We start from the raw sequence: 13,535 nt of genomic DNA on the forward strand, positions 1-13,535 counted from the left end.
TTTACAGGGATAAGGATGTTGTTAGGTTGGGGAGATTTACACAGACAGGGAGTGCTTAGGGAACGGAGCAGATGACAGAGGTAATGACGGTTGTACAGGCTGGAAGAACATACAGACAGATGGAGGGTAGTCGTGACAGTAGATGTTTATAAATACAGAAAGGCTGTGCGAGTTATTTAGACATGGAGGATGTGGAATCGGGCGGATTTTTCAGCAGTTAACAAGAGCAATTTTGGTTGGAGACAGTTTCACAGATAAGGGAGCATTAGTAATCTCTTACAATTTGGTCAAAGTGTGAAGGGTTGGAGGGGAGGGTGACATTTACACAGATAGGGGTGTAAGAGCTGGAGAAGGTTATACAGATGGGTGGATAGAGAGACTGGAGGAGCTTGTATTGACAGGGTGTGTGCTGGCGACGGTTGGATGTCACACAGATAGGGAATGTTATAGGAACTGGATTGGGAGAGTCACAGGCATTGGAGCGGGTTCTACAGATCGGAATGCTGCAGGGACCTGAGAGGATTGTAGGGTCTTCACAGATTGATTGTGTCAATCAGTCTGGTGAACTAGGTGAGGTAGATATGGAAAGCTTAAATCCAATGTATACCATATTCATATTCCAGACCAGAACTTCAATATCCCTCGTAAGCCACGAATCCCTAAACCTGCCAGCTTCTCCCTTCACTCCAACAGGGAAAAATGTGTCCTGGATTCTTGATATTACACTTTTAAAAGGCTCTCATTTGCCAGTCATTCCTTTTCCTTCAAACAGACTCACCCAGTTGACGGTACCATGATGTGGAGGAGCCGGTGGTGACTGGGATGGGCAAAGTTCAAAATCACACAACACCAGCTTCGAGCCCAGCAGGCTTATTCGGAGGCACTAGGTTTCAGAGAACTGCTTCATCAGGTGGTTGTGGAGCACAATCATAAGTCACAGAATTTATAGCAACAGGATTGCAGTGTCATGGAATGTAATACCAAACACATTTAGTTTTAGTTTCATCTTTTAGGGTGATCACCTGCATTTGAAAGCTGGTGCTGTGAGATAAACCTATTGGACTATAACCTGGCTTTGTGTTATTTTTAATTCACCCAATCGACCTCTGCTAGATCCTGCCTAATGGCCCCAAACCTGGCCCTGCTCCAGTTTCACACCTTAATCTGTGGACCTGTCTGATCTTTTTCCATAACTATGTTAAAACTAAGACAGTTGTGGTCACTGGACCCAAAGTGCTCTCTGACTGACACTTCAGTCACTTGCCCGACCACATTTTCTGAGGGGAGGTCCAGTGTTGCACCCACCTGAGTAGAGTTAGGCCTTGTTAGAGCTACATCTTGATTTAGGAAACTTTCTTGGACACATTTGACAAACTGTACTCCATCCGGGCCTTTTACTCTCTGGGTGGCTCAGTCAATACTGGGAAAATTAAATTCTCCAATCAATACTACTCTATTATTCCAAAAGGTATCTCCAATCTCTCTAAACATCTGCTCCTCTAATACCTACTAGGTATTTGGGGGTCTATAATACCAACCCAACAGAGTGACCACCCCTGTTTTGTTTCTAAATTCTAAACATGTGGCCTCATTTGATGACTCTTTAAGAATATCCTCTCTAATCACTGTTGTTATCAAAAGGACAACTCCCCTCCTCACTTACTTGTCCTTCTGTCGCGCCTGTAGCTTCTGTATCCTGGAACACAGAGCTGCCAGTCCTGCCCTTCTCTCAGCCATGTTTCAGTTATGGCTATAATATCCCAGTCCCCAAAGCCAATCCATGCTCTGAGCTCATTTGCCTTACCAGTCAAGCCTCATGCATTGAAATAAATGAACTTTAAACCAGAAGTCTTTTCCCTCCCTCGTCTGTGCCCCTGGACATCCTGAATAGGAAACTTGCTCTCGATGGCTAATGTATTTTTCCCTGACTTTTCGATGGTCCCTCTCTTAGTCAGAGTCCCAACCTCCTGCTAAACTAGTTTAAACTTTCCAGGGTAACAGGAGCAAATCTTTCCGCAGTAATGCTGGTGCTCCTCTGGTTTAAGTCTAACCACCCCCCCCCCATAACAGGTCACCTTCACCCCAGAAGAGATCCCAATGATCCAAGAACTGAAAACCCTGCCTCCTACAACAGCTCCTCAGACATACATCCACCCGGCCTATCTTTCTATGTCTATCCTCACTGGGGAATGTGGCACAAGAAGTAATCTAGAGATCACTGACCTTGAGATCCTGCTTTTTAACTTCTTACTTAATGCCTGATACTCATTTCACAGGACACGATCCCATTGTGTTTATGAAGAGGGAGTAGTAAAGGCAGCAAGTCCAGCAAATACAGATCAGGCGATATCGTGAGTTTGATGAAGAAAACACAGTGCAATAAAACCAGGTGAAGCCATTCACAAGGATAGGGAGTGCAACGGGGTCCTTAGAAATGGCTGTGAAATACCCTTGTCAGATACTATGACGGAAAAGCCACAAGGTATTTTGTCAGTATAGTTAGAATAAAAGCGTAACTGAGGAAAGGGTGTGGCCTATTAGAAACCAAAGAGACAGTCTGTGCATGGAGCCAGAGGAAGTAGGTGAGGTCTTCAATGAATACTTCCCATCTGTATTCACACAGGAGAAAGACATTGTAGCCGGGGATTTCAGACAGGATGGTGAGGTTCTATAACATGTTAAGATCAATAAGGAGGAGGGTGGTGAAATCCCCAGTGCCTAATGAAGGTATCCCAGGCAGCTATGGGAGGTAAGAGAGGAGATTGCTGGGGCCCTGGTGGATATGTTTAATGCTTTGCTGGCAACAGGTGAAGTGCTGAATGACTGGAGGATCGGTAATGTGATTCATTTGTTCAGGAAGAGCAGCAGTGATAGGCCAGGTAATTACAGAGCAGATAGTCTGACAGCAGGAGGGTGGGAAATTATTGGAAACAACCCTGAGCATGAATCAACACTTGCAAATGCAAGAATCAACTCGGATTATTCATCATGGATTTGGTAGAGGAAGATACTGTTGGAGGAATTCAGTTTAGTTTTTTTGAAATGGTATCTAAAAATACCGAAGGGGGCAGTGCAGATGATATGGGTTACATGGAGTCATTAAGGCCTTTGACAAGTTCCCATATGGAAGGCTGGCCCAAAAGGAAAGAGCCCATGGGATTCAAAACAAGTTGGTAATTTGGATACAAAATTGATGGATAACATTTTTCGTGTTTCAAATTGTTTCACCATCGGGTGTACCACAGGGATCTGTGCAGGAACGATCGCTGGTTATTCTGTGGAATAATTACTCTGATGTGAAAGCAGAAGATATCATTAGTCGGTTTGCAGATGACATGAAAGGTGAGGGTATTGTTCAGAGTGAGGCGGATGGTCTCAGGCTACAGTCTGATGATGATCAGATGATAATCTGAGCAGAGTTTAGTTCTGATCAATGTGAGGTCATACCCTGTGGGAGGTACGATAAGCGAAGGACAGACATAATGAGTGTTCGGACCTTGAGCAGTGCTGAGGAACACAGGGACCTAGGTGGACAATCCAGATATCCCTGAAGGTGTCAGCACAGGTGGACCAGGTGGAGAAGGCACCTGAACTGGGAGCAGGAGGGGGCCCATATCCTGATGGGGCGAATTGCTGGAGCTGCTTGCGAGGATATAATCTAATCTGGCAGGTTGTTGTATCTTAAACAGTCGAAGGGTCAGAAAGAAGATTGAGGCTGGTACACAAGTTAAAGAGAGCCATTTCAAGAGATAAGGCAGGCAAGAACATTGCAGGGAATGGGGGAAAACATGATTAAACTGTATTTATTTCAATGCAAGGGTCCTGACAGCTAAGGAAGATGAAATCAGGACATGGATTGGAACATGAATCTGGGATATTATTTATTACAGAAACACAGCTGAGGGAGGGGCAGGACTGGCAGTTCATTGTTTCAAGGTAGAGAGACCACAGGAAGCATTGAATATGAGGCATGAGAGGACGCGTGGTGATGTGTTTTGATTGCCTGACTCATTCCAGCAGTACTTAGAGAGGATATTTCTGTGGGATCACCCAGTGAAACTATGTTAGTGGAACTGAGAAATAAGAATGGGTCATCACTTCGATTTGATTGTCCGACTAATCCCTAATAACAAGTGCCAGACTGAGGAACAAATATGTCGGGAGATCCCAAATGTCAATCATAATAATGGGGCTGTTATGGTAGATATTTTTTAACTTTCCAACTTAGACCGGGACTGCCAGCGTTTGCAAGGGAGAAATTTGGTAATTGATTTCCAGTAAACTCCCAATCAATATATAAACGGCCTGAAAACAGAATTGGGCAAAATCTGACCTCCCTTTGTGAAACAAGGAAGGGAAAGGGACTGAGGTGTTAGTGGGAAAGCATTTTGCCAAAGTGACCACATTTCTATTAGTTTGAAAACAGTGATGGAAAAGGACAGGCCTGGTCCACAAGTTCAAGTTACAAAATGGGGCCGGAACAATCTTCATCGTATTAGCCAGGAACTTTCAAAAGGTGATTGGGGAGTCTATGCGCAGGGAAAGGGAAGTCTGGCAAGTGAGAATATTTTAAAAGTGAGTTAAATTTAGCGATCAGCGGCAGCATGTTCCTGTTTGTGTGCAGGTCAGTGCTGACAGCATTTGTAAATACTGGCCATTCATTGAGGGTCTGGTAAAGGAAAAGGGGGCACATGTCAGGTATAGCCAGCTGGATCAAGGGAATCCCTGAGGGGCACAGGGGCTGTAGGATGGAAATCAGGAATGCAAAATGGGGACATGAATCGCATCGGCAAAGAAGGATGAGGACAATCCAAAACAGATTTTAGATAATATAGATACAATAACAGTAAACGACTAACTCTGGACAAATTTTGGGCCCTTAAAAATTAATGAAGCCGTCGATGTGCATAACTGCTGGATATGGCTAAGATCCTAAACAAATTGTTCATTCCAGGACTTGTTGTGCACCAAGACTGGGGAACCCAGGGAGCGAAAAATTGCTACGTTCCAACACAATTGGAGTACTCTGTGCAATTCTAGTCTCCCTGCTGTCAGAAGGATGTTTTGAAACTTGAAACGGCTTAGGAAAGATTAATAAGATGTTTCCAGGGTTGTTGCTGAATAGGCTGGAGCTATTTTCACTGGAATATCGGAGACTGAGGGGTGAACCTGCAGATTTTATATAAACGCGTTTATATACAGTTACCCCTTCACCTAACACTATGGGCAATTAAGCATGGTCAATTCACCTAACCTGCACATGTTGGACTGTGGGAGGAAACCGGAACACCCGGAGGAAACCCACACAGACACGGAGAGAATATGCAAACTCCACAGACCGTTGGCTGAGGCAGGAATTGCAGACGGGTTTCTGGTGCTCTGGGGCAGCAGTGCTAACCACTGTGCCACTGCACCACCTCCAGCAGCGGAGTGGAAAACTTCTGGTAGTTATAGAGCTGTGAGCTTTACTTTGATTCTGGGTAAAGTGTTGGAAAGGCTTGTAGGGGATAGGATTTATAATCATCTGGAGATGAGTTAGTTGATTAGGGATAGTCAACACGGTTTTGTGAAGGGTAGGTCGTGCCCTCACAAACCTTATTGAGTTCTTTAAGAAGGTGAACAAAGAGATGGATGAGGGTAAAGCAGTTGATGTGGTGTATATGTATTTCAGTAAGGCGTTTGTTAAGGTTCCCCATGGTAGGTTCTTGACGATAATACGGAGGCATGGGATTGTGGGTGATTTAGCAGTTAGGATCAGAAACTGGCTCACTGAAAGAAGGCAGGGGGTAGTAGTTGATGAGAAATATCGATCCTGGAGTTCAGTTACTGGTGGGTACTGCCAGGATGTGTTTTGGGTCCACTGTTGCTGTCATTTATATAAATGACCTGAATGAGGGCATTGAAGGACGGGTTAGTAAATTTGCAGAAGACACTAAGGTCGATAGAGTTGTGGATAGTGACGAAGGATGTTGCAGGTTACAGAAAGGTATAGATAGACAGCTGGACTGAAAGTTCGCAAATGGAGTTGAATGTGGAAAGGTGTGAGGCGATTCACTCTGGAGGAAGCAACAGTAACACAGGATACTGGGAAAATGATAAGATTGTTGGTAGTGCAGATAAACAGAGAGATCTCTATGTCCATGTACATAGATCCTTGGAAGTTTCCACCCAGGTTTTTTGGTTTTTTTAAAGAAACCATTCATTGTGTGAGCTTGTCTTGGTAGAGTGATTGAGTTTCGGAACCAGTCGATCATGCTGCAGCTGTACAAAAGTCTGGGTGTGGCCACATTTGTTTAGGTCACTGCATTACAGGATTAAAAATCACACAACACCAAGTTATAGTCCAACAGGTTTAATTGGAAGCACACGAGCTTCCGGAGCGACGCTCCTCCGTCAGGTGACAGTGGAGAGCTCAATCTCAACATAGAATCCACAGCAAACATTTACAGTGTGATGCAACCAAAACCACATATTGAAAATTTGACTGTCTGTCAAGCCTTCCATCTGCTAGAACACAGCGACAGTTTCACCCCTTCCATGTGTACATCACAAAACCCCTTCCAAAAGTTGCATTCCCGGGCCAGCCATCAAAAATATAGCTAGACAACACGCTGAAGGTGTTGCCCCCCCCCGCCCCCCCCCCCCCCCCCCCCGTGCTATCCGTCCACCTTCAGCGCTGTCAGCATTACAGGATGAATGTGTAAGCTTTAGAAATGATTCAAAGGAGATTTACCAGGAAGTTACCTGGTATGGAGGGAAGGTCTTATGAGGAAAGGCTGAGGGGCTTTAAGCTGTTTTTGTTCAAGAGAATGTGTTTGAGGTCAATTAATTGAGACATATAAGATAATAAGCAGGTGAGATAGGTTGGACAGTGACAGCCTTTTTTCTTGGATGGCGATGTCTAGCATGAGGGGTGATAGCTTTAAATTGAGGTAGATATTAATATTAATAAATAGATATGGGACAGATGCCAGAGGTAGTTTCTTTACTCAGAATAGTCGGGGCATGGAATGCATTGCCTGCAACAGTGGTAGACTCGCCAACTTTAAGGGCATTTGAACGGTCATTGGAGAGTTGTATGGACACGAATTGGAATAGTGTTGGTTCGGTGGGCTCCAGATTGGTTCCACAGTCTGGCGCAAAATCTAGGGCCGAAGGGCCTGCATTGCACTGTCATGTTCTGTGTTCTAGTGGGCATAAATATGAGATGGGGGAAGAAGGACTTAAAAGCAATTTTAGGAGAAACTTTTCTACACAGAGGATGGTGCAGGTATGGAATGAGCTTCCAGGGGAAGTGGTAGAGAGAAGTACAATTACAACATGTAAAACACATTTGGGCAGGTACATGGGGAGGAGAAGGATTGAAGGGATACGACTCAAACACAGGGAAACGTGACTTGTTCATGGACTCTGGTCAGCATGGACTAGTTGGGTTGAAGGAACCGTTTCCGTGCTGCATGACTCTGTCTCCAGTTATTGGAGGAGGAGACGACTGAGATAAGGCATGTTGTGGACACTGAAGCAAGTTACAGCAATAGGGATGGGAGTCTGGAATGCAGTACATTTTAAATATGTGGAGTGACTTTTGGGATAGGACAAGGTTACAGAGATAGGAACTGTTATAAGGGTTACAAGGTATTGAAGACACTGGTGCACAAGAACTACCAGAGATATACTGTTGCAGAGTAGTGAGTCTTAGTACAACAGAACCTACAGTAGGAGTGGTGATTGAGCCTGGGGTGTGTGTGTGTGTACTGTGCTGCACCGCCACGACTGTATCGTGTCATGTCTTGTTAGCTGCTTTTTGGAGCCCTCTCTGCTCTGTGCACTGTGAGTGATCTTACCACACTGCAGGATTTATTGAAGGCTCCAGATCTCCCTGCCCTTTGTGTCTCTGGCTGACCAACTGTCTTCAATGTGGTTATGGACAAGACACCCAGCAGCTGGGAAGTTAATTGAGTCTGAACCTTTCTGAGTACCTACAGGAGACAGAGAAATAGGCAAAATGGGAAATTAGACGGATACAGTGAGGATTAAAAATGGCACTGAGTACCACCACAGAAATCTGGAAAATCCCAGTCTCCATCCCTGGCCTGTGCTGCCTCGTCTCTCTGGAGAAGAGAATTCTGTTGGCTCAGGATCTACGTAGAGAGAGTGAGAGCGAAAGCGAGAGCAAGAGCGAGAGCGAGAGCAAGACTGAGATACTAAGTGATATCAACAGAGTGCTGGAGGATATCAGGATCACACAACTGTGTTGGAAGAACAGGGTTTGCTTCATGATGCACTGGTATAACGGGTCAGGAATGAGCAACCTGTGAGCAGGTGAAGTGATGGCTTAGTGATATTATTGCTAGAGTATATATCCCAAACCCTCACCTAATATTCAAGGAAGGCTAGTTGGAATCCCACCATCAAAAATGGTCAAGTTTGAAATCAATAATTTTAAAAATAGTAATTAACAATCCACAAGTAAGTATGAGATCATTGCTGATGTGCAAAAAAACCCAAACACTTGTCCCTTAGATAAGGACATCTGCCCATCCTCACGTGGTCTGCACGACATCCCCACAGAAAATTGGTTGCCTCTCAATTACCCTCTGAAATGGCCGAGCAAGTTACTCAGCTCAAGGGCAGCTAGGACTGGGCAAGAAAGGCTGGTCAACCAAAGACACCCACATCCCATACCTGATTTTAAAAATAATCCTTTCGGATGGCCCCACTGGAACCATGCTGAGACCAGGGTCCTGGTCACCATGTCGGTAGGATTATGGACAGGGCTTTTAACTGACAGAGAGGGTGCAGGGACAGTGTTCAGGTGAAAGGAGCTTTCCAGATCCAAAGAGAAAAGGTGAAGTATGGAAGCAGCATCGGAATATGGCTGAAGAAAAGCAAAAAAAAAAACAGGATGGAACAGAGTTTAACTGAAATTGTACATCAGTGAATAGATTTGTGACAGCAAATTGTGGGAAAGAGTAAGTTATGCTTTTTTTGAATGAACAAAGTCGCTGCAGTAAGATCGATGGATTTATGACACAGAGATAAAAGAGATTTAGACACCAGGGAGACATGGATAGAGGGTGAACAAAAATATTCAGTAGGTCATATTCTTGTGCAGACTCAGGCAAATTGGGTAAAACAAACAATTATTGTCAACAAAGGCATTACAGAGAAAGCATTTGGCCGCAGACCATGAAGTAGAGTGAAGTCTGAATGTACATTTTGGCTATTACTTGCCAAGGACACAAGCAGCAGAACAGTTTGAGCCAACGAACTGTATTCCATTGCTCGTTACTGCATTAAACGGGAACTCACAGGATTTTTAATAAAGGCATTGTGATAATTTTGGAAAACTTCAATACTCGTATAATCTGGTACAATCACACGGACAACATTGATATTGGAAGAGGAGTTCGGTTATTTTTTTCAGTGTTTCTTAGAAAAACACATTGTGCAACTGGCGAGGGACATAACTATCGCAGAGCGACCGTGTGATGAAACTTAGTGAATGAGTAATGTCACCTGCATGGATCCTTCGGGAAATTGTGATAAAGTGCCGTTTAAATAAATATAAAGTTTTAAAGTGAATCACAGAAAGGACAAGCTACAACTAGAAACAAAAATAGTCAATTACATGAGTTGGAGAGAACTGACCAAGGTAAACAGGCTAAGCAGACTGAAACATGTGGCTGGAAATGGACAGTGGAAAACATTTAAAGGAACAGTTTAAAACACTCAACAAAAGGACATTCCATTGAAACAGTAAAAACCTCAGCAAGAAATCCCCAATGGTCCCTCACTCAGGACAAAAAGGATCATACTTGATTATGAGGCTGAGAAGATCACCTCAAAATACTTAAATCCTGAAGTCAGAGAGTGCTTCAGGAGAAAATGTTAAATGGATTGCAAAGGGTCTGCTAGCAGGCGAGGGCTGTGGGAAGGGGAATCATTGTCAGGGTTTATTGACACGACACGAACAGGGAGAGGTGAAGTTGCTGGAGGTGGTGAGATGTTACAGAGAGTGGTCAGGGTGTTACAAAGCCAGTATGGATGGCTGCAGCTGGAGGAGTTTGCAGAGATAGGGAGGGGCATATGTATTTTTATTTATTCATTCATGGGATGAGGGTGTCACCGCCTGGACGAACATTCTTTGAACCCACTGGTAATTATCCAGAGGGCAGCTTGGAGTCAGCAATATTGCTGTGGGATGGAGTCACATATCATCCAGACCAGGTTAGAATGTCAGATGTCCTTCACTAAAAGGAGGTCAGTGAACCAGATGAGTCCTTCCTACTGAACAACAATGTTTTTATGATAGCCTCACCAATATCTTTTCGAGATGCACCATGACATCCGAACTCCTACTCTCAATGCTCTGCCCAAAGAAGGTAACCATTCCAAACACCTGCTTCACCAGCCTGTCGACCTGTGACACCACATTCAAAGAACTCTCTACCTGCATCCCTGGGCCTCTGACTGACAACACTACCCAGGGCCCGAACATTAACTGTACAAGTCCCACCCTGGTTTGTTTCACCAAAATGGAACACCTCACCTTTATCTAATTAAACTCCATCTGCTGTTCTTCAGCCCACTATCCCAGCAGGACTGTTCATCCTGTTGTATCATAGATAACCTTCTTCACTGTCCACTTTACCACCAATTTCAGTGTCACCCAAAAACCTTACTTACCAGGAAACCAATATTCCCATCCAAATAATTTATCCAAATGACAAACACCAGTGGACCCACTCCACCGCTGGTCACATGCCTCCAGTCAGAAAAACAACATGTCACCCATCACTCTCTGTCTACAACCATCAAGCAAATTTTGAATCCAGTTCACTAGCTCCTCCTAAATGCCATATCCTTTTTGCAATGATCTGAGTTTATTACCCAGTTTACCAGACAGAATATAGAACACAGAACAGTTCCACCCAAGACCCTTCAGCAATGATTTCATGCCAACCTTTTATCCAACTCTAAGATCAAACTAACCTACATACCCTTCATTTTACTATTATCCATGTATCTGTCCAAGAGTCTATTAAATGCCCCAAATGTGTCTAATTTTACTATCACCATTGGCAGTGCATTCCAACCACCTACCGTTCTCTATCATCTTATCCATCCTCCAATCACCTTAAAATTATGTCGCCTTGCAATAGCCATTTAATCCATGGGAGGAAAGGTCCCTGACAATTCACTCTCTGAGTGATTCTCATCATCTTGTTCACCTCTACCAAGTCACCCCACCCCCTTCTTCGCTCCAATGAGAAAAGCCTTAGCTCCCTCAAAATTTCTTCATAAGAACTGCCCTCCATTCCATGCAGCATCCTGGTAAATCTCCTGTGTACACTCTCTAAAACTTGCACATCCTTCCTGTAACAGGGGACCAGAACTGAACACAATATTACAAGTGTGATTTCACCAGGACGCTATAAAGATGCAGTAAAACCTCACGGCTCTTAATATCAATCCCCTTCTAAGGAAAGCCAACACAACATATGGCTTTTTAACAACCCTATCAATGTGCATGGCAACTTGAGGCAATAATGGATATACACCCCATGATCTCTCTGTTCCTCCACACTGCCAAGTATTCTGCCTTTCAACCTGTATTCTGGATTTAAATTCGACCTTCCAGAATGAATCACTTTACACTTTTCCAGATTGAACTGCATCTGCCACTTCCAGCCCAGCTCTGCGTCCTGTCAATGCCCCATTGCAACCTCCAACAGCCCTCCACATTCCCCATCACTCAACCAACCTTCATGTTATTGGTAACCTTACTAACCCACTCTCCAACATCCACATCCAAGTCATTTACAAAAATCACAGAGAGCAGAGTCCCAGAGCTGATTGATACAGAACCCCACTGGTCACTGAGCTCCAGGCTCAATACTGTCCATCTGCTGCCACCCTCTGTCTTCTCTAGGCCATCCAATCCTGTATCCAGTCAGATAGATTTCCCTTTATCCCAATCAACCTTCTTTTCTGAATGAGCCATCAATGTATTCTGTCATATCCTCAAAGAATTCAATAAGATTTGTGAGGCAGGACCTGACCCCTCACAAACCCATGCTGACTGTCTAAATTTTAACCATGGTTTTCCAAGTAGTCATAAATCCTGTCTTTAGAATCCTCTCCAATAATCTGCACACCACAGACATTAGACCAAATCTGTAATTCCCAGAATTCTACCTCCGTAACATGGCCCAGACTCTACAAATCTTCCCTCATCTGCCAAGTTCTCCAGAAGGGCACTGGAGGGTGGAGAGAATGACAGAGATAGGGAGGGATATCAGGAAAGAGGATTTTGCAGACATTAGGAGGTTTGCAATGCCAAAATGAGGCTTCAGTAATTGTGAGGTTTCATGAAGATGAAGGCATTTGAAGAGGGAGGGAGGGAGGGAGGGAGGATTGTAGGGAAAGGAGAGGTTTCACAGTTTAGGTGTTTCGTTAAGGCTTCAAGTGGTTAGTGAGTCAGGGAGGGTTTAAGCACTGGTGTTTGTTACATAAACATGATTTTGGTTGCAGTGGCAGAAAGAGGATACAGGAAGCTGGAGAGTATGGGGCCTGAACGGGGTTACACAAATGGGAAGAGTTGTCAGGAGTGGAGGTGTTTGCAGAGACAGCAATGGTCTGATCTGGAGCAGAGGACCCAGACTGGGAGGGATGTGGGGACTGGAGGTGATTTCACGGGGAGGAAGGACCACAGAGCCACATGAGGTTACAGAAATGTGGAGCGCTGTAGGGCCTGCCGGAGTTCGTGGAGTTGGGGAGGAGGGATGATAGAGAAGTTTACAGGGGTAATGAAGTTGGTAGGAAACGTCTGATCACAGACAGTGTCTATTTAGGGAATGGAGCGGATTACAGAGATAATGTAGGATGTATAGACTGTAAGAAAAACACACATATGGAGGGTAGTCGGGACTGAACAGGTTTAGAGATATCGAAAGGCTTAAATTCTGGGGTTATTTAGACATGGAGGATATGGAATCGGACAGATTTTCCTGGAGATAAGAACAGCAATTTTCGTTGGAGACAGTTACACAGATAAAGGAGCATTAGTAATCTCCTCCAGTTTGGTATAAGTGGGGAAGGGTTGTAGGGGAGGTTGTCGTTAACACAGATAGGGGTGTAAGGGCTGGAGAAGTTTATGCAGATGAGTAGATGGGTGGAAATACTGGAAGAGCTTATATTGACAGGGTGGGTGATATTGATGAGAGCGTGTTACACAGACCGCGGTTCCTTTAGGAACTGGATCGAGACAGTCACAGGGACTGGAGTGGGTTCTACACATCGGAGTATGGCAGAGGCCTGAGAAGATTATAGGGTCTCCACAGATTGATTGTGTCTTTAGGGCTTGGAGACTTTAGGTAGATATGGAACCCTTAAACCCAATGTATACCATCTTCATTTCCAGACCAGAGCCTCAATATCCCTCATCAGCCAGGGATCCCTAAACCTGACATTCTCCCTATACCCTAACATTTACATTCTGACCCTGGATTTTCAGTATCACACTTTTAACA

Source organism: Chiloscyllium punctatum, unplaced genomic scaffold, assembly GCF_047496795.1.
Source record: "Chiloscyllium punctatum isolate Juve2018m unplaced genomic scaffold, sChiPun1.3 scaffold_175, whole genome shotgun sequence".
Classification (NCBI taxonomy): Eukaryota; Metazoa; Chordata; class Chondrichthyes; order Orectolobiformes; family Hemiscylliidae; genus Chiloscyllium; species Chiloscyllium punctatum.